The sequence below is a fragment of the Elephas maximus genome, chromosome 2 (genome assembly GCF_024166365.1).
Source record: "Elephas maximus indicus isolate mEleMax1 chromosome 2, mEleMax1 primary haplotype, whole genome shotgun sequence".
In the NCBI taxonomy this organism is placed as follows: domain Eukaryota; kingdom Metazoa; phylum Chordata; class Mammalia; order Proboscidea; family Elephantidae; genus Elephas; species Elephas maximus.
Window position 1 is genome coordinate 69,880,797 of NC_064820.1, and position 27,785 is coordinate 69,908,581.

Below are 27,785 nucleotides of genomic sequence, written 5' to 3' on the forward strand. Positions count from 1 at the left end.
GGAAGACTGAAGAAGAATTGATGCCTTTGAATTATGATGTTGGTGAAGAATATCGGATATACCACGGACTGCCAAAAGAACAAACAAACGTGTCTTGAAAGAAGTACAAGCCAGACACTCCTTTGAATCAAGGATGGCGAGACTTCATCACACATACTTTGGACATATTATCAGGAGGGACAAGTCCCTGGAGAAGGACATCATGCTTGGTAAAGTAAAGGATCAGAGAAAAAGAGGAAGACCCTCAGTGGGATGTACTGACACAGTAGCTGCAACCATGGGCTTAAGCGTAACAGTGATCACGAAGATGGCACAGGATCAGGCAGTGTTTTACTCTGTTGTGCATGGGATTGCTATGAGCAGGAAGCGACTCTACGGCACCTGACAACAACAACAACGGATCTTTGCCTGGGTCTAAAATAATCCAGATTTACCAGATGAAAGCAAAGCTCAACTATCTCACTCTCTTGGAAAAAAAAAAAAACTTTTTAGGAGGTAAGTAAATAATTACAGAATTCAAAGGAGATCCAAAATGTTGAATGTATCAAGCAAAAATTGTAAATGGGAACATATTGAAAGGATCCCTACTTGTTTTATAGAACAAAGATTCTCATTCTTAAAGATTAAATCGACATTTTTTGCTAGAGAACATTATTACAAGGCGGTAGGAGCTACTAACCAAAACCCAGTGCCGTCGAGTCGATTCCTAGGAGCTACTAGGGTTCAGTTTTTCTGTTTCCTAAACCTAAATGTTGTCTGACTCACTCAGCTCTGAAATAGCTAAAAGGCTTGGTCACTCAGCAGCAATGCCGACAGCTTCTTCCAGTCAGGTAGGCTGAAAACTGTTGCCGCTGTGGCTTCTGAGGCTGGGTTCAGACTAGAGCAATTGTGCCGTCAGTTTGGCCCATTTCAGGGTCTTTGGCTCTCTAACTGCTCAGACTCAACTAGAGGTTCGTTTATAAGGACCATCAAGATCCTTATTTGCATGTGTGAAACTCCTGAGGATAGGCTGGTTTTGAACAAAGCTGGTTGGGCCTGATTACAAGTGCGTCTGTCTAGTATGAATGTGAATAGCTTCAGCCCTTCCCAGCCTTTCCCTTCTCTGGCCCAACTAACCAGCTAATTGTTTGAGTTTCAACACAAGTGACCCCAGCACCTGCCATTCCCCAGGTGGAGGCCAGTGATGAAAACACCTTCCAGCTTTCGGGAAGACATCCAGTTTCCTTGGAAAAAACAGGCATCAACAACTGTAATTTATATAAAGCACTTATTGCTATTCTTGTTAGCTGCCGTAGAGTTGACTCTGACTCACGGTCACCTTTTCTATAAAGGAATTAAACACTGCCCGATCCTGCGCCATCCTCTTGATCATTGGTATGTCTGAGCATTTACACTGTGCTAAGTTCCTTGGAAACCCTGGTGGCGCAGTGGTTTAGTGCTACAACTACTAACCAAAGGGTCGGCAGTTCAAATCCACCAGGCGCTCCTTGGAAACTCTAATGGGCAGTTCTACTCTGCCCTGTAGGGTTGCTATGCGTCAGAACCGACTCGATGGCACTGGGTTTGGTTTTTTTTTTTTTTTTAAGTTCCTTACAAGCATCAGCTCCTTCGGTCCTCACAATGACCTTAGGAAATTTCGTATTACCATTGTTCCCATTTTTCAGCAGAGAAAACTGTGGCTTAGAGAGATGAAGGTTAATTCATCTTAGGTTACACAGGAGAAAAGAAACTGATATGAAGCAGATAGCTTAATTTCTATATCTGTGCTTTTTACCATGATACCATATCTCCTTATTTGGCTTCAACTGGCAAATAATAACAGCAGTGAATATTGGAATCAAATCCAAAATATTGTATGATATGGAACAAAGCATAAAGTTTGATTAGGACTCAGTTATCTGTATCATTTTGTCTTATAATGCAGCTGTGTAAATTGTAGAGCGTCCTCCCTCTTGTGGACGGTGATTCTGTTGTTAGCTGCCATCGGGTTGGCTCCCAAATCATGGCAACCCCATGCACAACAGAAGGACCCTGTCCAGTTTGGAAGTCAGCTGGAAACTGTCCGGCATCATAGGAACACAGGCACCGGGAATCAAACCTGGGTCTCCCACAAGGAAGGTGAGAATTCTACCACTGAACCACCAATGCCTTCATGGTGATTCTAACAAACAAAACCCACTGCTCTCCAGTCGGTTCTGACTCAGAGCGACCCCATAGGGTTTCTGAGGCTGTATATATCTCCAGAAGCAGGCTGCCACATCTTTCTTCTGCAGAGCCACTGGTGCTTTTAAACCACTGACCTTTTGATTAACAGTTCAGCACCTTTACCACTGCACCACCAGGGCTCCTCTCATGGTGATTCTAGTTCTTAACAAAATCCGGACCTTATGGCAGAGGGTCATTATTCCATCCTTCTACCTCACAGTAAGAGTTAACTCTGCGATTCCGTGGTTTTTCTCCCTGGGGGCACACTGGAATTTAGACCTTTCTCTGTAGAGGCTTTTGGGAAAAGAATACAACCCATATCCAAACTCCTAAATTGGGGCTGTTGGGGATAGGTGCTGATAGGGTTGCAGGTTCACAGACCCAACCCCAATCCCTTCTTCAGGGAATAACACAAGAGATTGTGAGGAAAATGAGGCCAATTAGTCTTCAGCTTGGAAAGTCTTTTTTTTTTTTTTTTCAATTGTACTTTAGATGAAGGTTTACAGAACAAACTAGTTTCTCATTAAACAGTTAGCACTCATATTGTTTTATGACATGGGTTAACCACCCCACGACACGTCAGCACTTTCTCTTCTCAACCTTGGGTTCCTTATTACCAGCTTTCCTGTCCACTCCTGCCTTCTAGTTTTTGCCCCAGGGCTGGTGTGCCCCTTTAGTCTCATTTCAGAGATTCTTCTGAACCGTCAGGACACCTGTGGTCCTGGAGGTGTGTGACAAAGGTCCCTGACATCCCTCGCTGGGGTAGGTGCAGCATAGTAGTTACAAATCTCCCAGTTTGCAGTCTGTTCAGAACATCTTCCACACTCGGAGGGGAATGTGCTGTACTTATAGGCTGGACAGCAGTCTGGCAACCGCTGGCCCAAGTGGTTTATAACATCTGGATAACTATTTCCAGATGTAGACTTTCCCTGAAATACTTGATTAAAAGTTTCACACTCGGCATCTTGAAATAACTGACATATGTACAGAGAGTTTCTATCATATGGGCCCAGATGGAAGCAGTAAGGTCACTCCAAAGATGAGAGCAAGGGTAGCTCATAGGATCTCAATAGCCCAAGAGGCTGAATTTCTATTGGATCCTCATGAAAGTCATGCTAAATGGTGCTGAGTCTGGAAGCAGCGAAGTGGACTAGACAGGCTAAGGGCTGTGGAATCAGGCAGGCCCGCCTCCAGACGCCAAACCACCAATCTCCACCAGAGATTTCAGCATGGCCTCTCAGAGTCTCAGATTTCCCCTCTGTAAAATGGGATTAGCAATACATGCCTCAGAGGAGGGCTGAGAACTAACTGGCACGTAACAGGTACTCAATAAATGATTGTTTCTCTTTTTATTATTAGTTGAGGCTATAAACATGGTTCACTCTTACTACAAAACTGTTTGCAAAATACATAGGACTAAAAGTTTTGTTTTTATACAGAACCAAATATTTTAAAGCAATTTTCCATCAATAACAAGTCCCTGAATTTGTCTTTTAAACAGATTCAGACCAATCCTGATCCCCAGATTAAAACCCTAAGGTTTCTCACATCTCCTAGAACTAGATAACCTGATGGTGCAGGAAAAAAGTAGTTCAGCTACATCTGAAGCTAAGACTCACCACATCTGTGGCTGGGTCAGACAAAATGATCCTCTTTAATAGATACAGGGAAATTAAGTGACATTTTTCAGTGTTGGATTGAAGAATTTGTCCAATGAATAAGCTGATTTTATTCACTCTATGGCTTTTTTCTCTCTTTATTTTGAAAACCATTATCAATGTGACAATGACAATAATTTATGGAGCATCTGCAATATTCCAGGGTGGTGATAGGCACTTGACTTAGACTATTCCCATGCAATCTTCTTTACAATGTGCCTATAAAGAAGGCATTATTATCCTCTCCACTTTTCAGGTGAGGAAATTGTAACTCAAAGAAGTTATCTCACTACGAATCCAAAAGTCCACTAATGGACTTTCAGCAGCAGGCCTGGAATCTGAACCCGTCAGTCTAACTCTCAAGTCCATCTCCCAACAGCTTTGAAATAACAACTTCATCTTACCATGCAGTGAGAACAAACAAAAAAAAAAAAACTGGTGAAAATGATTTTTCTGTTCATGGCCTGAAATCATTATGATAGTTACACCTGTGACGTCCCTTGTCTACTGTGTCCACAATCTGGGCTCTGTCCATTGTACCTCATGGCCTTTAGAACCTCTCTCTCTCTCTTTTTTTGGTTCCAGTTGCCATACAGGTGTTCATACAATAGCTCCCTTTTCTCCGCATCTGCTTCTCCTTGCGAGGGGAAGCCCCGATCTGTCACGGATGACTGCTCTCCACATATGCATGCAATCCCACTGATGTGAAATGGCAGAAGCAGGTATTAAAGGTGGAGGTTGCGGCTTATTGCTCTGAATGTATTAAAAACCATTCCCAGACTTCACATAAAGAGTTTTACACACACAGCACATATGATACAAGAGAGACAGAGAAGTAGATGTGGGGATAACCACAGTGAGACAAGTAACCACAACAGAAGTCTGGACAGACAGGCCCAGGAAAAGCTACTTTCACAGACTTGGTGATAGATTGTCTCAGCAGACAGACAGAGAGCTAGAGGTACTTATTTTTATGAAAAGTTGACAGAAAGAACTCCAGACATCCAGGCCTGCTCTCTTCTACTTCTCGTGTCCAGAGCTGACTCAGCCCTGTCTGTTTCCCTTTGCAGGATGGTGAGTTATTCCATGTGCTTGTACTAATTATCCACATCCCGCTCCTTTCTTTTCTCACAGATCGTTTAAATGTCTACTTGTCTGGGTTAGAAGTTGGGTGGAGTTTGAATTCCCTTCTGTAGTTCTCCCCAGTGATGGATTTCTCATACCTAGAGTATTGTTTGTGGGGAAATTCTTTCAATTTAAAGGTCCTTGAGATGGTTGTTCAAAGAATTTCTGTTTTACTAGGCTCTTGAAGAAGGTACCATTTATTGAGTACACAGTAAGTGCCAAATAATTTCCATAAATTAACTCTTTAATTTTCATAATAATCATATAAGGTAGGTATTAGCTTAATTGTACAGATCAAGAGCACATACACAATAATTGGAAGGGAAGATAAAAGCAGATTGCATACTGATTTTCACAGTGTTTCTTTAGCACGTGACAGGCAGGATGGTATGGTGAAAGGAGCTACTCCTGGGTCCAAGAGACCTAGATTCTTGTCCTGGCTTTGCCATCAACCAGCTCTGTGATCTGGGCAAGACACTTCAATTCTGTCCACCTCTGTCTTATCTAAAAAAATTAGGTGGCTAAACAAGGTAATTGCTATCTAAGGTCCTTTCTTCCTTTAATTTTCAATGATAATAGCAATAGAAAATAATAATATTTTCATACTATAGTTGATATTAATAATAAGCCAGATTCTCCAAAAATAAAGTCCTAGAACAGAGCTGGTCCATCAGCACTGAATCAGTGTCTGTCCTTACCCAGCTCTGGAGAACGACACATCTGATCCGCATGTGTGTAGCCAGAGTGATTTAGCATACCATATCTTTTAAAGACAAATCGAAGCAGAAAGTCAAGCCCTGTGGCATAATCACACATACAGTTGTTTCACTACCTTTGAACTGAGAGATTTTCTTATGGAAAATAGGTAATCGGTGTTCCAGTTATCTATGATGGCTTAACAAACCACCCAAAACTTAGTGATTTAAAACAACATAATACTATCTTTCACAGTTCTGGGAGTTTAAAGATTCAGCTGGGTCGTTCTCTTTTGGGACCTCTCTTTTTCATAAACTGCAGTTGGATGGAGGCTGAGGCTGGAGTCTTCTAAAGGTTTTTTCACTCAAAGTCTGGCTTGTGGGCTGGGATGGCTGTGGGATTATTAGTTACGTCTCAGGCCACATGACTTCTCCATGTGGCTACCTTGGGCTACCTGACCTTATGGTAGCCTTGAGGTAATTGGATTTCTTTTATCATGTCTGACTTCCTCCAGAGTGAGCATTCCAAGAATGCCAGATAGAAGCTGTAAGTCTTTATACGACCTAACTTCACTTCTGAACAGAAGATTCCAAAGGGCAATTCAAGAAGATAAGGAATTCTAACGAAATGTGCAAAGACCTGGAGTTAGGAAACCAAAAGAGAAGAGCATGCTTGGCATTTCTCAAGCTGAAAGAACTGAAGGAAAAATTCAAGCCTAGAGTTGCAATACTGAAGGACTGGGGAAAATATTGAAAGATGCAGGAAGCATCAAAAGAAGATGGAAGGAATACACAGAGTCACTGTACCAAAAAGAATTGGTTGGCTTTCAAACATTTCAGGAGGTACCATAGGATCAAGAATCAATGGCACTGAAGGAGGTACCGATGTAGTGCTGCAGGTACTCACTCATCTATGTCAAGAAATTTGCAAGACAGCTTCCTGGCCAACTGACTGGAAGAGATCCATATTTGTGCCCATTCCAAAGAAAGGTGATCCAAGCAGAATGTGGAAATTACTGAACAATATTATTAATATCTCACATAAGTAAAATTTTGCTAAAGGTCATTCCAAAGCAATTGTAGCAGTACATCAACAGAGGAACTGCCAGAAGTTAAAGCCAGATTCAGAAGAGGACGTGGAAGGACGGAAATCATTGCTGATGTCGGACGAATCTTGGCTGAAAGCAGAGAATACCAGAAAGATATTTACCTGTGTTTTATTGACTATGCACAGGCATTAGACTGTGTGGATCATAACAAATTATGGATAACATCATGGAGAATGGGAATTCTGGAACGCTTAATTGTGCTTATGAGGAACCACTACATAGACCAAGAGACAGTAGTTCAAACAGGACAAGGGGATACTGCATGGTTTAAAGTCAGGAAAGGTGTGCATCAGAGTTATATCCTTTTACCATATTTAATCAATCATGGCACTAGTTTTTTTTTTTTTTTGTATGCTGAGCAGATAATCAGAGAAGCTGGACTATATGAAGAATGCGGCATTAGGATTGGAGGAAGACACATTAACAACCTGCGATACGCGGATGGCACAACGTTGCCTGCTAAAAGTGAAGAGGACTTGAAACATTTATTGATGAAGATCAAAGACTATAGCCTTCAGTATGGATTGCACCTCAACATAAAGAAAACAAAAAGCCTCACAACTGGACCAAGATGCAACATCATGAGAAATGGAGAAAACATTGAAGTTGTCAAGGATTTCATTTTACTTGGATTCACAATCAATACCCATGGAAGCTGTAGTCAAGAAACCAAACAAATGTATTGTGTTGGGCAAATCTGCTCAAAAGACCTCTTTAAAGTGTTAAAAAGCAAGGATGTCAGTTTGAGCACCCAGGCGCACCTGACTCAAGCCATGGTATTTTCAGTCGCCTCATATGCATATGCATGTGAAAGCTGGACGATGAATAAGGAAGATCAAAGAAGAATTGATGCCTTTGAATTATGGTGCTGACGAAGAATATTGAATATACCATGGACAGCCAGGTTGCTGTGAGTCGGAATCAACTTGATGGGAATGTTTTTTTTTTTTGGTTTTGCCAGAAGAACAAACAAATCTGTCTTGGAAGAAGGGCAGCCAGAATGCTCCTTAGAAGGGAGGATGATGAGAGCTCATCTTATGTACTTTGGACATGTTATCAGGAGGGACCAGGCCCTGGAGAAGGACATCATGTTTGGTAAAGTGGGGGGTCAGCGAAAAAAAGGAAGACCGTCAACGAGATGGATTGACACAGTAGCTGCCACAATAGGTTCAAGTACAGCAAAGATTGTGAGGATGGCACAGGACTGGGTAGTGTTTCATTCTGTTGTACACAGGGTTGCTATGAGTCGGAACCAACGCTAGGGCACTAACAGCAACAACAGCTTCACTTCTGGTGTATTCTTTTGGTCAGAGCATTCATAGACCAACCCAGGCTCAAAAAAGAGTGGAGGCATAGATTCTTCTAAACAGTGGGATAATGTGACCATCTTGGAGACAAGTTACTCCCCTTGACCAGATCGAAATGAACTATAGGTAAAACTTAGTCTCTCTCTGTCTCACACACACACAATTCTGAATGATGCTTACTATAGTACCATATTTGAACACAAAAGATGACTACATAATCATAATCATGGTTAAATTCCATAAATAGCAGTAGGTGGTGGAGATAACCTTGAGATAACTTCAAGTTCCGTCATTGATGGGAAAGGGAGAGCAAGTTAATTAGGGAAAATGTCTTCAGAAGAAATAGTTATGGCATGTTAGCAATTGAGTCAAGTATGTTAGAATGGATATTGATATTCCAGTAATCTTAAGACAGATCCAGATGTCCATTGGTGATCATCCCTGAATGAAGGCGAAACCAACAGGATGAAATTGCCAGACTCAGTTCCAGACATCCACAGAGATAAGCAGGCCTGATGTGTGGCAGTTTTGACAGGTAGGCTTAAGAACACTAAGAAACGAACTAAGGATCTGGACAATATCACTATCAGGAAAGCGTATCATAAGCCTCAGAATGTGACACTGTCCCAAGAAAAACAGCAACCGGGAGGCCAGCTAAACACTGGAGATGCTGGAGTAGGGCTGATAGGAAAGCGGTGGTGAACAGAGAAAGGCCTGGAACCCAACAAGGATGGCACAAGCACTGGAGTTACAGATCCCTTAAGGGCTGAGATTATCTGTAAAAGAAAGTATCTGCAGCTCCTGGGGAAGGAAAGAGATTCAGGGAACCATCAAGGAAGCAGCCCCATGCGCCTTTGGGTTATGGATGCCAGAACAAAGCTAGAATTACTGTGGCTTGGAAGGTGAATCTAAAGGCCCCCAAAAGAAGCATTTCCTTCTCTTCATGACTCAGAGAAAGTCAGGAATGAATTCCCTAGACATGAAATATAAGGAGGTTTCTGGCCTCTATCTGGAATATTTAAGAGTTGTCAGCCTTGCAATCTGATGGGCACTGCAAGAAGCTCTGTGAGTCTATGGGGCAGGGAGATGGAACAGAACGTTATTTTTCTCTCTGACTGTGCCTCCAGATGGGAATATGAAGCCTGTTCTTTGAATTACAGAACTTTTAAAGGGTCTCGGCAAGTCTATTATACTCCACCAGTCAACAGAGGGCACTAACTGAACCACTGCTCAGGTTACAGCATTGTGCATGCCCATCCCTCTGGCTCTTAAAGTACCCCCCCTGAAAATCTGGGAAGCATAAAAATTTGCAAGTCCTTTGAACTCATAATAGCACTTCTGGGAATCAGATGCAACTAAATAATCCACAAACAGGGGACATTTATATGCATGAAGATGTTCACAGCAGCATTATGTATAAGTAGCTTAACACAGTAGTTCTCAAACTTGGATGTCCATCGCTTGGAGAGCTTCCTAAAATGCAGATTCAGTAGTTCTGGGGTAGGGCTTATGATTCTACATTTCTAACAACTTCCCAAACCAAAAAAAAACAAACCCAGTGCCATCGAGTCGATTCTGACTCATAGCGACCCTATAGGACAGAGTAGAACTGCCCCCTGGAGTTTCCAAGGAGTGCCTGGCAGATTCAAACTGCTGATCCTTTGGTTAGCAGCCGTAGCACTTAACCACTACACCACCAGGGTTTCCAACAATTTCCCAGGCGATGCCATTCTGCTGATCTGCAGCAGACTTTGAGTAGTAAGGGTTTACTTCATAAACAGCTAAAAAAATCAAATCAAATCAAACACTGGCAAGACATGACCAAAATATATGGTAGGTACATCTCCTTGGATTGATACTGAAATAGACGTTAAAGTGATTTTAAAGACCAGCAACGTGAAGAAGTGTTTATGCCATAACATTAAAAGGAAAACACAGGGTACATAATCATGTACACATTAGAGTTGCAATTGTATAAAAGAAATACAGAAAAAATTAGAAGAGAATTCAAAGTTATTAACTGAGTGGTTGTTTTAGGATGGCGGGATTAAGTTTTTTCCTTCTAGTTTTCTGGCTTTCTGTTATGGTGCACATAGTCTAAAAATGCTGGTAAACAGTGGGATATTAGGCAGGTGATCATACATCCTGTTTTGCTGCGGTGATCTCAGGTTACGCCTGTTGTCCCTATGCAATTATTAACAGTGCCACTCTCAAAAGTGCCTTGTTTAGTTGATAAAAATCTATGGTCACCTGAGATACAGGAGGCCACTTGTGTGCTTTTTCTGGCTCAAAGGCATTTAAAAAGCTGACCTAATATGCTGGGCGGGAGGGGGGGGTGGTGCGAGGGAGGTGGTCTACTGTGCGCATTCTTTTTTAAAGGTGTATTTAGATTTCAATATAAACCCTTAGAGTATATGTGTAGAAAATACCTGACAAAATCATGAAAGCTACAAATTCTGAAGCAACAGTGGGCAGTCAGGTAAACCTTTACGGTACTTTTAAAAAACACATTAAGTTAGCCCTTTCCTGACCTTTTCTCCTGATTACATAACACGAATCATCACATAATAAGATGTGCTACACGTCTTGTTGTTGGGTGCCATAGTAGAACTGCCTCATAGGGTTTTCTAGGTTGTAATCTTTCAGAGAGCAGATTGCCAGCTCTTTCTTCCTGGCAGCCACTGGTGGGTTCGAACTGCCAGCCTTGTGGCTAGCAGCTGAGCACTTAACCATTGCGCCACCAGGGCTCCTTTTTCTACATGGGTTGTTGTTGTTGTTACGTGCTGTTGAATCGGTTCTGACTCATAGCAACCCCGTGTACAACAGAATGAAACACTGCTCAGTCCTGTGCCATCCTCATAATCATTTGCTGTTTGAGCCCATTGTTGCAGCCACTGTGTCAAACCATCTCGCTAAGGGTCTTCCTCTTTTTCACTGACCCTCTAGTTTACCAAGCACGACGTCCTTCTACAGGGACTAGTCCCTCTTGATAACATGTCCAAAGTACATAAGACGAAGTCTCGTCATCCTCCCTTCTAAGAAGCATTCTGACTTTCCTTCCTCCAAGAGAGATTTTTTTCATTCTTCTGGCAGTCCACAGTATATTCAATATTCTTTGCCAACATCATAATTCAAATGCATCAATTCTTCTTCGGTCTTCTTCATTCATTCATGCAGAACCTGTACATAAACTAAGAGGCAGTCATTCAGACAGAACAAGGGGATACTGAGTGGTTTAAAATCAGGAAAGGTGTGTGTCACAGTTGGATCCTTTCACCATACATGTCTGAGTGCAATGCATTTTTCTCCTGTTGCTGCTGATTCTCTATGAGGGTTAAGATAAAGTTTGAAAATGACATTGATTTTATTTGATTTCTTTTTGTTGTTTTTGCTGCTATGTGACACTTCTGGAGTTTTTTAATGGCCTCCCTAAACTATATAGTCTATTGGGTCTTTATACAAAAAGGAATCATGTTAGGAGAAAAACCTTAAAACAACTGAACAAACTAAATACAAACCAAATTTGCTTATAACAAATCCCAGGTCACTATTCCAATTCCTTCATTGACTTGGAATTTTATTATATTAAATATTATTTTTCAAAATGTGCAGTTTTCCAACTGCGACTTGGAAGATACCTTGTTAATATAGCTTCTGCCACAATTATTCCATTATAATTGGATTTAAGTTGCAATGGTGTTTCTTTTGCCTTCTATGACATTCATTAATTTTTCTTTGTCCTTATAGAAACAATCAGCATGTATAGACTGGTGTGAAACCTTAAGTCCCAAAATGTTTGTTCTGCTGGGTCCTTGTCTGCTAGTGATTAAGTAGGCGGAAATTCGGTGAAGATAGTCTTTGTTCTTTTGTTCTCCCTGGGGCATACCCCATTCCACCTGAACAGAGCTAAGCTTACACCCCAAAGGACAAGTGACACTAGGTGGATGACAATAGTGGATTCTGACCTGAAAACAGCTAATCAGCGTGCGTGCAAGTTCTGATTGGTGGTGCTTTTAGAAACAAAAGATATAGGAGCCTTTGGGATGGATATTGGACTTCACTTTTCCCCCTCCCCTGAATGAAGACAATTACAATCCTGAAAGGCCACTTGCAAACAAAAAGGCTCACATGCAATGACTAGAATGACACAAAAAGGCTGAATAAACAGAAAACACTTGATTTAAAAAAAAAAAAAAACATTGCCGTCAGTCAATTCTGATTCATACTGACCCTACAGGACAGAGTAGAACTGGCCCATAGGGTTTCCAAGGAGCAGCTGATGGATTTGAACGGCTGACCTTTTGGTTAGCAGCCAAACTCTTAACCACTCCACCACCAGAGCTTTAAGTACTTGATAATATTCCACAAAGACAATTGGCATGATGTTCTTTTCTTTTTTTTAGTGTGTGTGTGGTATAGATAGGTAGATATAAGAAAACATTTGCCAGTTCAACATTGTTATGCATAATTTAGTGATATTAAATACATTCATCAGATTGTGCCGCCTTCACTACTAACTGTTCCCACATTTTTCCATCACCCTTAACAGAAGCATTTTAAATAATAGTGAGAGATGGAGACAGAGAGGTAGAGGCAGAAAAAGAACACAAGAGTTTACTATTCCAAGGAAATAGAAACACAAGACAGTAGTTAGAGCTAAACATCAATGCCTTCTTAATGTATATATAAAAAAGAAACAAAATAAGAATGAAATGGAGTGTGAACAAACACAAAGTGAAGCTAAAAAATGCTTAGGAGACAAAGTGATACTAAAGAAAGGAAACCCTAGCTTCTGAGCCTCAACTTGAAACAAAAAGAATAAAATCCTTTGTAAATTAGCAAACAAAAGCAAGGAAATACAAATTCTCAAATTCCAAGCAAAGGTTGGAAGGGAAGTTAGTGAGACAATGCTGAGCATTCAGTTGAGAGGATAAATCATTTTTTTCCTTACTCTATACAAAAAGAAAATAACAGATCAGGGATGATACACATTTTCCAGCATAAGAATAGGAAATTGTTGAAAGCCTTTTCCCTTAACACAAAAAGCTAACAGAGCACACAATTAAAAAAAAAACAGGATTCTCACAGAGAGTTCTATAATTAACATGGGTGAGGTATTTGAATATGGAGGGGAAAGAGGTTGTCCCCTTCAGCAGCACATGAAGTATTTGTTGAGGAAGATCAATGAGGACATTAGAATTTGCTTGAGAAAAGGCTTTCTTGAGAAAAGACTTCGGGGATCTTCTGAGGGTACAATCCTTGAGTGAGGGCACTGGTGGTTTAGTAGTAAAATTCTTGTCTTCCGTGTGGGAGACCCAGGTTCAATTCCCAGTCAATACACTTCATGGGCAGCCAACCCCATCTGTCAGTGGAGGCTTGCGTGTTACTATCATGCTGGGCCCCTGTCAGCAGGGCTTTCAGACTAAGACTGACATGGACTGGAAAGAAAGGCTTGAAGATCTACTTCTGAAAATCAGCCAATGAAAACCTTATGGTTCACTATGGTCCGATCCGCAATGGGTCATGGGGATGGCGCAGGACCAGGCAGCATTCTGTCCTGTTGTACGTGGGGTCCCCATGAGTCAGGGGCTAACTTCACAGCAGCTAACAACATCAATGCTTGAGTAATGGGAAAATTGGATCATTGAAACACTGAGCCCATGAGTTTCTCACCAGCAATCATGAGAGGGAAGTTAAGGTTGTTTAAAATAAAGAACCAAACTCAGCGTTTACTTAAAAACAACACACACACACCCCAAGACCCTGGATTCCAAGAAGCAGAAGTCCACCGAGGTCTTACAAGCTTAAGAAAAAATGCCTGGCATGATATTGAAGCCAAACATATTTTATCTTGCCTCTGGCCAAAAATCATTTAAAACTCATTTCCCATAATAAAACACAACACAGAGGAAGAGTTTAACACATGCTATGAAAAGAAGTTTTTTTTTTTTTTTTTTATAGGATATTTATCTTTAAAATGCTTGGAAAAACAGGTAACCAGAGTGTGCAACATCAATAACCTTGCACATTAATTTTCCAGGATCAGAGATATGGATAGGTCACAAGCAAAATCATATGAGTGACAAAAGTAAGTGGATAGGAACATTTTTAGTAGTTGGATTTTAGAACCACCAGTAAATCTTGACTCTAGGAAAATGTCCTCAGGTCAGTCTACAAGATGGACTCTGGTAATGATAACACTGGCTTTCTCTAGCCTGCAGTTTGGAATCTGAAGAATTGTAGTTCAAATCTATTTTTTTAAATTCACTTTATTTTACGTATTTTTTCTTTTAGATCTGTTTTAGACGTACAGAAAACTTGTGCACAAAGTACAGTTTCCCTCCTCCCCTGCACAGTTCTCCCGTTATTATTACAAGTGATGAATAAATACTGATATATTATAAAGTCCACAGTTTACATTAGGATTCACTCTTTGTGTTATACAGCTCTATTGTTGTTGTTGTTGTTGGTTGCAGTTAACTTGGCACCCAACTCATGACAATCCCATCCACAATGAAACAAAATGCTGCTCTGTCCTGCACCATCCCCATGATCGGTTGCATATAGGACCCTGGTGATCCATAAGGTTTTCATTGGCTGATATTCAAAAGCAGATTGCCAGGCCTGTCTCCCTAGTCCATCTTAGTCTAGAAGCTCCACTGAAACCTGTTCAGCAACACAGATGCCTCTACTGCCAGACAGGTGGTGGCTGACCATGAGATGCATTGGCCAGGTACAGTTTTATGGGTTTTGACAAATGCATAGTACCATGCAGAATTCTTTCACTGCCCTTAAAATGTCCTGTGCTTTACCTATTCATCCCTCTCCTCTACTCCCTGAACCCCTGGCAAACACAGATCTTGTTATTATTTCTATAGTTTTGCCTTTTCTAGAATGTCATATACTTAGAATCATATAGTATTAGCTTTTTCAAACTGACTTCTTTCACTTAACAATATGCATTTAAGGCTCTTCCATGTCTTTTTGTAGCTTGATAGGTCATTTCTTTTTCACTGAATAATATTCCATTGTATGGATGTACTGTAGTTCGTTTGTCCATTCACTTACTGAAGGACATCTTGGTTGCTTCCACAAATCGATTTTAAATGTTCAGAAAACGCCCAAACTTCTCTGAGAAGCAGTTTTGGAAGCAACCAGGAGCTAGGTAATTGCTGTTGTGTGATTTTATACAAATTTGAGCTTCAAAGCTATGGGGAGAGAAGGGAGTTTTAAAAATGCATGTCTTTTCCTCAGAAACCTTTTCTGATTAGAAATAAACCATCGTGGAGTTCTCACAGGCTGCAGGGAGTCTCGCTGGCATATTGATCTTCCTTCTTTTTATTCCTAGGTTTCTGACTTAGAAATTTCCAACTTGGAAAGGAAAGATGGTAGAATGTGGATATGGGCAAATACAACTTATACTTTCCCTAGTAGAAAATGGGAATTTTCTCTCACAGTTTGGGAGAAGTCTAGATTCTTTAAGGACATGCACAGAAGACCATCTCCCTGATGAGGGGCAAATAGTTAAAAACTTTTGATGTATGTGAGCTGCAAGCTTAAAGGAGATTATTGCAGAGATTTTCCCGTTCTTTGAAGTACTGCGTGGAAATAGCCTCTTTCCTTAAATCAAACTAAGAAAAAATAAGGTTGGTAAACAGTAGTTAAAAACAGTCAAAGTTTAGGAAATTATTTGATTTGCACCTAGGTGTTTGTATTTCTCCAAGATTTTGTTTATGTTGTGTGAACATATGTCAAATCTTATAAAAATGTTCTTTCCCTTTATTATTTTTTCCCAATAGTACTATTATTGTCAAAGGAATGGCCTCTAGTCTTTTTACACAATTGATAGATACCAAAGTTAACTATTTATGTTCATAATTATTTTATGAAGGCTATTTGCCCAACAGATGTGGTTCTAACTGGTAAACTGGAATTCTTTTAAATGATATATTTTGCCTTGTGTGTTAGCTCTAAACTCCGATGTACTAACCTATTTCATTAATCACAAAATCATCTTGAAAATAGAAAAAAATGTGCTACTGCAAAAAAAAAAAAAGAGTAAGAAAAGAGACATTTAAAGCATGAAAAGAGATTGAAAGCATGTTTCCCTTGTTTTTGGTAGACTACAATTATTTTGTTATAGAAACTTGAGTTAAACCAGAGGATTCTCTTAGAATTCAAAAATTTGTTGCATTATCTGAGGTCAATGTACTTTTAGTTTGCAGTGAATCTCTTCATTCAAAGAAGCTGGGAATGAAAGACCCAGTCTAGAAAATAACCCATGGTTTGTTTGTGTGTTTAAGAGAGCTAATTTGTTGGTATTGATTTCTTCTCGGACAAATTACACCGACTTTTCAAATGCTGTTTTTTTTGGTTAGATGAACTTAAGGGTCTTGACCTCCCATTCATTACCAACCTAAAGCATTCCAGTCCATTGTACTTTTACAGAGGTCATTTTTCAGTATGACTTTCACTTCAAAATATAATGTTCAGAACCAGGAAATGAACGGAGACCTCTGAGTAGTCAAAACAAATGTTAAAGGGTGCTAAATCCTAAATTTTAACTCAGAAGGAAACTTCTTAGATCTTCCTTTCATATTCTACTCATTTTTACTTTGCATGTATTTCTAACAGGCTTACACATCAGTTTTTCCCTTGCTGAACAAATTAGAGATGGTGCAATGTTGAAGCAGGTCCATTGACACTAGCAGAAAGGAATAATTGATAGTCTTTAAGAGAGGAAATTTAAGAATAACTATAAAATCAGAATTCTGTCTCAAAAGCCTAAGTCAGGACAATTTAACGTAGAGGTAAACGGTTCAATATATTTCAGTAATACCTGACAATATGAATGGATTTCAGCCTAGTGCTGGGATTCACAGTCCTTAACAGTGGCTCGGAACCATTGAGAAATGATATGCCTTATTTAAGGAGCCAAAACAGATGTAGTACAGTTCAGAACTATTCTTTCCCACATTGTTAAAATAATTTTTGAGTTCTCTGGAAAATGTGTTTATATTAAACAGTACGTTCCTTGAAGATGCCAGAAAAATGAGGCATCTCTGTGATTGTCAAGGTTGGAGTTATCAGAGAGCAGCTGCACACAGACAGCCTGCTGTATCCGCGGGTTCCTCATCCACAGATCGAAAATATTTGGTAATAAAAAAGACTTTTTTTCTTGTCATTAATTACTAAACAATGAAGTATAACAACTATTTACATAGTATTTACATTGTATTAGACATTATAAGTAATCTAGAGACGATTTAGTATACAGGAGGATGTATGTAGGTTATAAGCAAACACTATACCATTTTGTCTAAGGGACCTGAGCATCCATGGATTTTGATATCAGTAAGGGTCCTGGAGCCAATCCCCCTCAGACACCAAGGAACAACTGTAATTGCCTCTGTTGTCTATATAGTAATCTGTAACCCAGTAAAACCAGCTGCCATCGAGTTAATTCTGACTCACTGAGCCCATGTGTCAGAGTAGAATTGTGCTCCACAGAGTTTTCAATGGCTGATTTTTCAGAAGTAAATTTCCAGCCCTGCCTCCCCAGGAGCCTCTGGGTGGGCTCAAACCTCCAATCTTCAGTGAGCAGCTAAGGGCATTAACCATTTGAATCACCCAGGGATTCCAGAGTAATCTATATTGCTTTCAATTTTCTTTGGGGAAGAAAGAAGAAGGCAACAGAGATCTCTTAACAGTGTGGCCAATTAGGCCTTTAGCTTCTTTTCATAGTGTTCGCTGTGGTGTGGTGGAAAGGCACAGGCTTTGAAGTTAAATCTGTTTGACCCCTGGTCTGCCACCCATTAGTTTGATAGCTTTGGACAAACTACGCCTTCAAGCCTCGATCTTCTATTTGTAAATGAGGATAATAATACCTATCTTGGTTTTAAGTGTATGATGCCAGATTCCACTATGAGCTTAATCGTGTACATTCCTTGCTCTCGGTAATCAGCTTCTGGGCAGTTACACAGAGTAGGGATGGAGGAGAGTAGGAGGAAGGAGGTGGTTTTTGTCAGCTGGTGTTAAGAGTTGACTTAAGTCCTGGTGAATGGTTAGTTCATAACCTTCTCTACCATCACAATGGCATTCTGGAATGTCGTTCCTCAAGGTGAACAATTTGGAGCTTCCTTTACTCTCCAAGAAAGGTTGAAAATGAATAAAAATGTTGAAGAGTGGGAAGGTTCGGAGACATCTGGCAGTACAAGTATTGTATGCCAAACATATCTGAATGGTCATGAGCTCTTCAATACCCAAGGGATGACCCCAATAGCATAGTGTCTTAGTTACGAAGTGCTGCTATAACAGAAATACCACAAGTAGGTGACTTTAACAACAGAAATTTATTCTCTCACAGTTTAGGAGGCTGGAAGTCTGAATTCAGGGTGCCAGCTCCAGGGAAAGGCTTTCTTTCTCTGTCAGCTCTGGGGGAAGGTCCTTGTCATCAATCTTTCCCTGAGTCTAGGAGTTTCTCAGTGCAGGGATCCCAGGTCCAAAGGACATGCTCTGCTCCTGTCTCATCTTTTTTGGTGGTATGAGATCTCTCTCTTCTCTGCTTGCTTCTCTCTTTTTAATCTCAAAAGAGATTAGTTACAGATACAGCCTAATCCTATAGATTGAGTTCTGCCTCATTGCCATAACTGCCTCTAATCCTGCCTCATTAACACCATAGACATTAGGATTTAAAACACATAGGGTAATTACATCGGATAGCAAAATAGAAAACAACCACACAATATTGGGAATCATGGCCTAGCCAAGTTGGTGCACATTTTTGGGGGACACGATTCAACCCATAACACATATGTTCATTCATTCATTCATCAATTATTAACCAACACTTATTACATGTCTGTCATGTTCCAGGCACTGCACCAGGCACTGGGTATTCAAAGACTTATTCCTTCCCCTTAAGCAGGTTACAGCCTCAAAGACAAACATGTAAATGACCTAAAGCTTTGTTACTCACCAGCTTAGGGATCAACTCAGATCTTGTTAGAAATTCAGAATCTTAGGCCCGAACCCAGGCCTACTGAATCATAATTTGCATTTTAAAAAAGATTACTGGGTGATCCATGTGCACCCTAAAATTTGAGAAGCTCTGCTTTATCATGTTATGGCTGCTAGGACTGTGGGAAATACCTGGACATCTGGGAAACAAGAGGCTAGTCATTTTTACTTTCTGTGGATTGAGGCCAGATTTTCAGCTTCCTGAAAGCCCATTGCAGGTCTGGCTGAGTTTGCATTTGGGATTAGGGTCACCAGTGAAGTGTTACTGCTCTGGTTTCAGTGTGAGATGATGAGAGCCTGAGCTAGGGCAATAGCAATGAGTATGAAGAGGAGTGGGAGAAAACAGAGTTAGAAGAAAATGGTGATGAACGCTGTCTTAGTTATCTAGTGCTGCTGTAACAGAAATATCACAAGTGGGTAGCTTTAAGAAATATACAGCTTAGGAGGCTAGAAGTCCGAAATCAGGGCACCAGCTCTATCGGGAGGTCTTTTCTGTTGGCTTTGGGGGGAGGTCCTTATCTCTTCAAGGACCTTTTTTCCTGATTCCTTGGAGATCTCCATGTTGCATAAAACTTCCCGCATCTTTGCTTGCTTGTTTGCTTGTTTGATCTCTTCTTTTGGAGCTCTGGTGGCACCATGTTTAAGAGCTTGGCTGCTAACCGAAAGGTTGGCAGGTCAAATCCACCAGCTGCTCCTTGGAAACCCTATAAGGCAGTTCTATTCTGTCCTACTGAGTGGCTATGAGTCAGAATCGACTCAGTTGGCAATAGGTTTGATATATTTCAAAAGTGATTGACTCAAAACACACTCTACACTAATCCTGCCACATTAACATAACAAAGACAACCCACTCTCAAATGGAATTATAACCACAGGCATTAAAACCCCCACATTGCCAAAGGGTGGATTACGACTCATAGGATAGAGGTCACAATTTACAACGCATATTTTAGGGGGACACAATTCAATCCTTAACAGACACCAACCTTGGAGTTTGTTTAAATCCTAGGTTTTTACTCAGACTGGTTATGAGTGGGATACCATCCCCAGTCTTGGGATTTCTGTTCCTTCAAGAAGAGAAAGTTTGACCCAAAAAGAAAGCAAGGCAAGAGACGTTTCCCTACCCTTTAGGTAATCAGCCAAGGGTACATCAGCGGACCAACAATATCGGTTCAAGAGACTGGCAATATTCAGATAAAGCTGCAACAGGAGAAACACTCATGAATCTCCTGGGATTCAGATCAAAGAACAAAGAGGAAGAACCTGGATTGAAAGGTAGTCTAACTAGAAACTTTAGGAATTAATTTAGAATCTTCTCTTCCCAAAGCCTTGGAGATGGGCCAGCTCTTAAAGAATGGTAATAGAAGAAAAACTCTGAAGTATCAAATGGCTCAAAAGATCTGATAAACATGTGCTCTCACTGAAAAGCTAGGCTGCATGAGAGCCCTGTCAAAGGCTGGGAAGTTAGAGTTCAATAGAACTCTCTATAAGCTCTTGGTTCCCCATCCAATCACCCACTGGATACAAGGCATAGTGGTCTTGGGGTGTGGTGAGGCCTGCCTGAAAGTGGTGCCAGAAACTCCAAAACTACACAGTCTCACAGAGCCCCTAAACCAAAGCCAAAGTCCTCTCCTGGGCTGCCTGACAACACAGATAGACTTTGAGGGCAGAAGAGAAATGGCTTCCAGCTAGAAATGAAAAGCATCTTTGTGGCTTTGACATTTTTCTGTGAAGGACTGAATAGTAAATATTTTGGACTTTGAAGACCCTATGCAATCTCTGTTCCATATTATTTTTTCCCCCTTTGTTGTTATTGTTGTTAGATGCCATTGAGTTGACTCCAACTCATAGTGACCTTACGCATAACAGAACAAAACATTGCCCAGTCGTGCACCATCTTCATGATTCATAGTATGTTTGAATCCATTGTAAAACCCATTTTTAACATATGGGCCATACAAACACAGGCTGGAGGCCATAGTTTGCCAACTGCCAGCACAGAGCAGGCCTATGATGCCATAAACAACAACAGATAAGCAACGCGTTTGGTTAATCCTTTGGGGACATTTGGTTTTTTGCTGTTTTTTTTTAAACACCTCTTCCCACACTATGATTCCCTGGATGGTGCAGGTGGTTTATAATCAGCTGTTAATCTAAAGGTTGGTGGTTCAAACCCACCACAGAAGATAGGCCTGGTGATCTGCTCCTATAAATATTGTTGTTGTTCATCCAAGAAAACCCTATGGAGCAGTTCTACTGTGTAACACATGGGGTCACCATGAGTCAAAATCAACTCAACAGCAACAGGTTTGGTTTTTAGGGTTTTCTTTCCATTGTAAAATCTAATTAATTGAACTCTTCGAGTCATTTGACTTGTTTAAGCGCTCTCCAAGAATTCAGGAGGGAAGCTTGCATGGCCTGACCTATTTCTTCTATGACCATATCCTGAGGTCTTAGGTCCATAAATGATTGAGGTGCAGGAAGCAAATGGCTACTTGCTGCTGCCACTGACTAAAATAAAGGCACCAGCACTATTAAGGAAACAGGTTACCCACAGAGAAGCAGAAGGGTTGGGCCTGCCTCTGGGATGGTATGACTTCCAGTTAGCTCCAAACTTCACAGCACCCTGCACGGCCACCCTTGGAGGATATATCTGGCCAGTTCACACATGCCAGGTATTATATTAGTAACACATACCATAGTATCTACAAAAGGCTTGGTGTTTGCCTTCTGACTCATAGACATGGTTTCCATGGAGCTGCAGCACATATTACCAACCATGCCCAGTCTGTTCACGGTACAGACTCTCTGAAGAGTGTCTGGTCTAAAGCAGAGTGGAAAGAAGGGAATGATCTGGGGAGGAAGAATAAAGAAAAAAAAAATGTATGAATTTTAATTCCAAACCCAAATCTCCATTCTAACACTATAAAATGCAAATAAAACTCTACTTGTATTACAGACCTATATCCCTCATGAACATAGATGCAAAAATCCTCAACAAAATTCTAGCCAATAGAATTCAACAACATATCAAAAAAATAATTCACCACGACCAAGTGGGATTTATACCAGGTATGCAAGGCTGGTTTAATATTAGAAAAACCATTAATGTAATCCACCATATAAATAAAGCAAAAGACAAAAACCACATGATCTTATCAATTGATGCAGAAAAGGCATTTGACAAAGTCCAACACCCATTTATGATAAAAACTCTCACCAAAATAGGAATTGAAGGAAAATTCCTCAACATAATAAAGGGCATCTATGCAAAGCCAACAGCCAACATCACTCTAAATGGAGAGAGCCTGAAAGCATTTCCCTTGAGAACGGGAACCAGACAAGGATGCCCTTTATCACCACTCTTATTCAACATCGTGCTAGAAGTCCTAGCCAGAGCAATTAGGCTAGGCAAAGAAATAAAGGGCATCTGGATTGGCAAAGAGGAAGTAAAATTATCTCTATTTGCAGATGACATGATCTTATACACAGAAAACCCTAAGGAATCCTCCAGAAAACTACTGAAACTAATAGAAGAGTTTGGCAGAGTCTCAGGTTATAAGATAAATCATACAAAAATCACTTGGATTCCTCTACATCAACAAAAAGAACATCGAAGAGGAAATAACCAAATCAATACCATTCACAGTAGCCCCCAAGAAGACAAAATACTTAGGAATAAATCTTACCAAGGATGTAAAAGACCTATACAAAGAAAACTACAAAGCTCTGCTACAAGAAATTAAAAAGGACATACTTAAGTGGAAAAACATACCTTGCTCATGGATAGGAAGAATTAACATAGTAAAAAATGTATATTCTACCAAAAGCCATCTATACATACAATGCACTTCAGATCCAAATTCCAATGTCATTTTTTAATGTGATAGAGAAACAAATCACCAACTTCATATGGAAGGGAAAGAAGCCTCGGATAAGCAAAGCATTACTGAAAAAGAAGAAGAAAGTGGGAGGCCTCACTCTACCTGATTTCAGAAGCTATTATACAGCCACAGTAGTCAAAACAGCCTGGTACTGGTACAACAACAGACACATAGACCAGTGGAACAGAATTGAGAACCCAGATATAAATCCATCCACATATGAGCAGCTGATATTTGACAAAGGCCCAGTGTCAGTTAACTGGGGAAAAGATAGTCTTTTTAACAAATGGTGCTGGCATAACTGGATATCCATTTGCAAAAAAATGAAACAGGACCCATACCTCACACCATGCACAAAAACTAACTCCAAGTGGATCAAAGACCTAAACATAAAGACTAAAATGATAAAGATCATGGAAGAAAAAATTGGGACAACCTTAGGAGCCCTAATACAAGGCATAAACAGAATACAAAACATTACCGAAAATGACGGAGAGAAACCCGATAACTGGGAGCTCCTAAAAATCAAAGACCTATGCTCATCTAAAGACTTCACCAAAAGAGTAAAAAGACCACCTACAGACTGGGAAAGAAGTTTCAGCTATGACATCTCCGACCAGCACCTGATCTCTAAAATCTATATGATTCTGTCAAAACTCAACCACAAAAAGACAAACAACCCAATCAAGAAGTGGGCAAAGGATATGAACACGCACTTCACTAAAGAAGATATTCAGGCAGCTAACAGATACAGGAGAAAATGCTCTCGATCATTAGCCACTAGAGAAATGCAAATTAAAACCATGATGAGATTCCATCTCACTCCAAGAAGGCTGGCATTAATCCAAAAAACACAAAATAATAAATGTTGGAGAGGCTGCGGAGAGATTGGAACTCTTATACACTGCTGGTGGGAATGTAAAATGGTACAACCACTTTGGAAATCTATCTGGCGATATCTTAAACAGTTAGAAATAGAACTACCATACAACCCAGAAATCCCACTCCTCGGAATATACCCTAGAGAAATAAGAGCCTTCACACAAACAGATATATGCACACCCATGTTTATTGCAGCTCTGTTTACAATAGCAAAAAGTTGGAAGCAACCAAGGTGTCCATCAACAGTTGAATGGCTAAATAAATTGTGGTATATTCACACATTGGAATACTACGCATCGATAAAGAACAGTGACGAATCTATGAAACATTTCATAACATGGAGGAACGTGGAAGGCATTATGCTGAGCGAAATTAGTCAGAGACAAAAGGACAAATATTATATAAGACCACTATTATAAGATCTTGAGAAATAGTAAACCTGAGAAGAACACATACTTTTGTGATTACGAGGGGGGGAGGGAGGGAGGGTGGGAGAGAGTTTTTTACTGATTAATTAGTAGATAAGAACTGCTTTAGGTGAAGGGAAGGACAATACTCAATATATGGAAGGTCAGCTCAACTGGACTGGACCAAAAGCAAAGAAGTTTCAGGGATAAACTGAAGACTTCAAAGGTCAGCGGAGCAAGGGTGGGGGTTTGAGAACCATGGTTTAAGTGGACTTCTAAGTCAACTGGCAAAATAATTCTATTATGAAAACATTCTGCATCCCACTTTGCAATGGGGCGTCTGGGGTCTTAAATGCTAACAAGCGGCCATCTAAGATGCATCAATTGGTCTCAACCCACCTGGAGCAAAGGAGAATGAAGAACACCAAGGTCACATGACAACTAAGAGCCCAAGAGACAGAAAGAGCCACATGAACCAGTGACCTACATCATCCTGAGACCAGAAGAACTAGTTGCTGCCCGGCCACAATCGGCGACTGCCCTGACGGGGAGCGCAACAGAAAACCCCTGAGGGAGCAGGAGATCAGTGGGATGCAGACCCCAAATTCACATAAAAAGACAATACTTAATGGTCTGACTGAGACTAGAGGAATCCTGGCGGTCATGGTCCCCAGACCTTCTGTTGGCACAGGACAGGAACCATTCCCGAAGACAACTCATCAGACATGAAAGGGACTGGACAGTGGGTAGGAGAGAGATGCTGATGCAGAGTGAGCTAATTATATCAGGTGGACACTTGAGACTGTGTTGGCATCTCCTGTCTGGAGGGGGGATGGGAGGATAGAGAGAGTGGGAAGCTGGCATAATTGTCACGAAAGGAGAGACTGGAAGGGCTGACTCATTAGGGGGAGAGCAAGTGGGAGTACGGAGTAAGGTGTATATAAACTTATATATGACAGTCTGACTTGATTTGTAAACGTTCACTTGAACCTCAAGAAAAGTTAATAAAAAAAAAAAAACTCGTGTTGATGTCATTAAGTAGTACACTAGCATATGTACAAAGAAAATGATGTATGATGTGTATCTATGGCCCTTGATGGTAGTGGTATTCTATTCTAGAAGCATTGCCAAGGAAGCTAATTGGAATGCACAAAAGATAGCTGGGTATTTGCCTGGTGCCCTCTTGAGGAAACAAACACAGGTTGTGTGCTTTTCATGCTGGGGCAAAAATTGCTTGGGGCACTCTGTTATCTTCTACTCACCTCCAACTCTGCTTAGCATCCAGCCTGCTGTCGGCTTATGGTGGGCACCCTGCCAACAACCAGGAGAAAGATGTGTCTATCATTAGAATATGTGTGAATTCTTTTGTCATGTGAGCCCAGAAGAAAGCCATTCTTCCCTTTATAGTAGGTAAGCCTGTTCCTGAGGCTGTACACATGGGTGTTTCCCTGTGTGCCTCAGAATCACCACAAAGTGAGCTCACAATTGTGTTGTCTAGAAAGGTATCAGGTGAGAAAATGAGGCCCACTTCTCATTTATTGCTGGCTTGGTTTATGTCCAGAATATTCTATTTAAATAGGACATTTGTAGAACTTACTATAACTTGAAAAAAGCTCACAGGAATTTAAAAAATATCCATGCAAACTTCTTGATTTGAGATTTAAACATCTCTGACTACTCTTGAATTGCCCAAGTTGAAAACTGTCTACAAAGAAACAAAACTGACCAATCTGGTAGGAATATACAACAGTACAAATGATGAAAACTAAATTGCCCTTTAAATTCTGTTCTCTCTCTCTTTTTTTTTTTTAATAACTGAAAACTTCGTACTGCACATAAGGGATTTTACAAGTCGCAGCATTTTAACTGCTATTGCTCAATGAGCCCTTCAATTGGTTCCATCTCCTAAAATGCCATAGTCCAATGTCCTGCAAATGTGAAGAAAGGACAGTTTCGAGTTAAAACGCTGGGCTCTGCCATGAGCAGCTGCCTTCTTAGAACAGTGCAACCCACTGCCAAAATAAATGAACAGCATCTTTTTGTGGGACTTACTGTCAGAAATGCTCTAGTCTCAAGTCTGCAAGTTTGATCAGTAACAGAAGCAACCCAAGGAAAAATTGTAATGCCTGCACTCTGCTTAATGGTGCTGTCTGTGCGTTTGCTATTTCGGACCTAGCTTTTCATTGCAACTATTGAATATGCAAGATTAATTTAGGGATACCAGAGGTAACTGACACCAGCTACATTTGATGGATGAGCTTTGTAAACAATCAGGATTATAACTTCTCTAGGCTAGCATTTGGGAGCCTGAAATTTGTATCCCTTGGAGTTAGGAATTTTGTATAAAGTGTAAATAGAGAGATGAGTTCAGGTCTCATTTATTTGCCAAAAGATGGATCACAAGACTGGTAGGATGCTTATACAGCCATAGGCTACAGAATGTACAGAAGTTTTTAGGAGGATTTTCATTTTTAAAGGCTAGCAATAACACTTCATTTAAATTCAGAGAGGTGCCCAGGCTTTCTCTCCACAGAGAGGCAACAGTATAGCTGAGATCTTGGGCAGACTCTTGAGAACTACAATTGTTCTTAGGTGCCGTCAAGTCAGTTCTGACTCACGGCGGCCCTATGTACAAGAGAATGAAACACTGTCAGGTCCTGCGCCATCCCCACAGTCATTTCTATGCTTAAGCCCACTGTTTGAGCCACTGTATCTATCCATCTCATTGAGGGTCTTCCTCTTTTTCACTGACTCTCTCTTTTACCAAGCATGATGTCCTTCTCCAGGTCCCTCCTGATAGTATGTCCAAAGTACATGAGACAGTCTCACCATCTGTGTTTCTAAGGAGCATTCTGGCTGTGCGTTTTCTAAGACCCATTTGTTCGCTCTTCTGACGGTCCTTGGTATATTCAATATTCTTTGCGAAAACCAAAATTCAAATGCATGAATTCTCTGATCTTTTTTATACATTGTCCAGCTCTTGCATGCATATGAAGCAATTGAAAATATCATGGCTTGGGTCAGATGCACCTTAGTCTTCAACGTGACATCTTTGCTTTCCAACACCCTTAAAGAGGTCTTTTGTAGCAAATTTGGTCAGTGCAATATGTTGTTTGATTTCTTGACTGCCATTTCCACGAACATTGATTGTGGTCCAAGTAAAATGCAATCCTTGACCACTTTAATATTTTCTCCATTTATCATGATATTGCTTATCGGTCCAGTTGTGAGGATTTTTTGTTTTCTTATATTAAGGTGTAATTCATATTGAAGGCTGTAGTCTTTGCTCTTCAGCAGTAAATACTTCAAGTCCTCTTGGGTTTCAGCAAGCAAGGTTGTGTCATCTACATATCACAGGTTGTTAATGAGTCTTACTCCAGTCCTAATGCCCCGTTCTTCATATAGTCCAGCTTCTCAGATTATTTACTCAGCATACAGATTGAATAAGTATGGTGAAAGGATACAACCCTGATGCACATCTTTCCTGACTTTAA